Consider the following 1,806-nt stretch of genomic DNA (forward strand, 5'->3'; position numbering starts at 1 on the left):
CCCCTTCCGGGGGAGAGGTGTGCGTGAAGAAGTATGGCCAGCCTGGATGGGCCAGCCGCAAACAAAAATCGGGGGATGGGGGGGAGAGGATCGTTAAAGTGCGAGTTGATCAGGTGGGGTAGGTCATACATCGGCGGTACGAGATCAGCCGCGCGAGTTAAGTGTTACTGTCACGTGGAGTATTGCTTGGGCGTATCGCCAGGGCATAACTGTTCAAGTGTACCGCCAGGGCGGAAGAGTTAAAGTGTATCGCCGCCACGGGGTGTACTTAAAAGTATTGAGGTACGAGATCAGCCGCGCGAGCTAAGTGTCGCTATCCCATGGAGTATCGCCAGGGCGTAACGGTTAAAGTGTATTGCCAGGGCGTGGGGCATAACGCGTGAACATCTGTGTAACACAAGTGTATCGCCGCGGCGGGGTGTACTTAAAAGTATTGAGGTACGAGATCAGCCGCGCGAGCTAAGTGTCGCTATCCCGTGGAGTATTGCCACCTCCCCGTAACTACCATATCTACTCTTAGTTCCACGTTGTACCACCTTTCGCCGCTAGATGGCGCTAGTGTTTTTAGGTCGCGGCTTAGCTCGCGGTAGGTGCTCACGACCGTCTCGTTATGACCTGGGTACCGTCGCCCAGCTCTCTTCACCATTGACTGCATTGTGAGAGAAGTTGTATCTAATACTCAGTAGCGTAATAGACTGTGGGTATTCGACATAACTTTGATTTCTGTTGTCTGTGCTGCTCTGTCAGTACCGGTTATTGACTTGCTTCTTGACCTCTGTGTCATTGAAGTGTGAGTGCTCTATGTGGGCCTTTTGCTCTTTGTGAGCCTTTTGCTCTTTGTGAGCCTTTTGCTCTTTTGTGAGCCTTTTGCTCTTTGTGAGCTCTTTGCTCTTTGAGAGCTGTAAATAGCCTTCTGCTATAACCTTTGGCTATCATGTCCTCTCTTTTGAGGGACATTCTTACTGAGTGGGAGGGCGGTTGTTTTTATAACGATGCCCTCCTCTCAGAGGCATATACTCACGCTCTTCAGGCTCTTTTAGAAGCTACTCCTTGTGACAGGGCTGACCCTCGAGTAGTGCCATTCCTGCTCGTGGGGTATCTCGCCTACCTGCGAGAGCAGGAAGGCGCAGACCCCCAGGCTCTTGTCACGTTTCGTATGGCTCTTGCTATGGCTGGCCAAGGGTCAGTCGAGCCTTCAGCTCAAAAGCATCAGCCTGCACCCGAGCCTTCAGCTCAAAAGCCTCAGCCTGCACCCGAGCCTTCAGCTCAAAAGCCTCAGCCTGCACCCGAGCCTTCAGCTCAAAAGCCTCAGCCTGCAGTACCAGAGCCTCAGCCTTCGGCTAAGAGAGCACGCTCTCCTTCACCTCAACCAGGTCTGTCGCAGCGACCCCTGGAAGAGGAGGTGCAGCCTACATTTGAAGTGCTCCAGAGCCAGGAGCGGGAGCTTAAACGCTTCAAGACCAAGTTCAGAGAGGAAGTTGGTATGGTCAAAGGTCTCGGTGACACTCTGCCGTCAGAGGATTTGATGGTGTCACTCTTTGACACTATACTACAAAGACAAAAGGAGGCAGTCCAGGCAAAGGATGATGATAGAGTCATATTCGAAATTGCCAGTGGCGAGAATGTCGACAATCCTCTCTGGCTCAGTATGAGGCGAGTAGATCAATTGAATGGGCGTGTCATTCTTGACAAGCTGGAACGGGTCCTCAACTCCAACCAGTCTTTCATTATGAATGGACAGATAAAAATAAGCTACATCCATGTCCCTACCCCACAAGGTGGAGGTCGGCGCATTAATAGAGTGCC

Source organism: Frankliniella occidentalis, unplaced genomic scaffold (assembly GCF_000697945.3).
Source record: "Frankliniella occidentalis isolate FOCC.00 unplaced genomic scaffold, Focc_3.1 Scaffold198, whole genome shotgun sequence".
Lineage (NCBI taxonomy): Eukaryota > Metazoa > Arthropoda > Insecta > Thysanoptera > Thripidae > Frankliniella > Frankliniella occidentalis.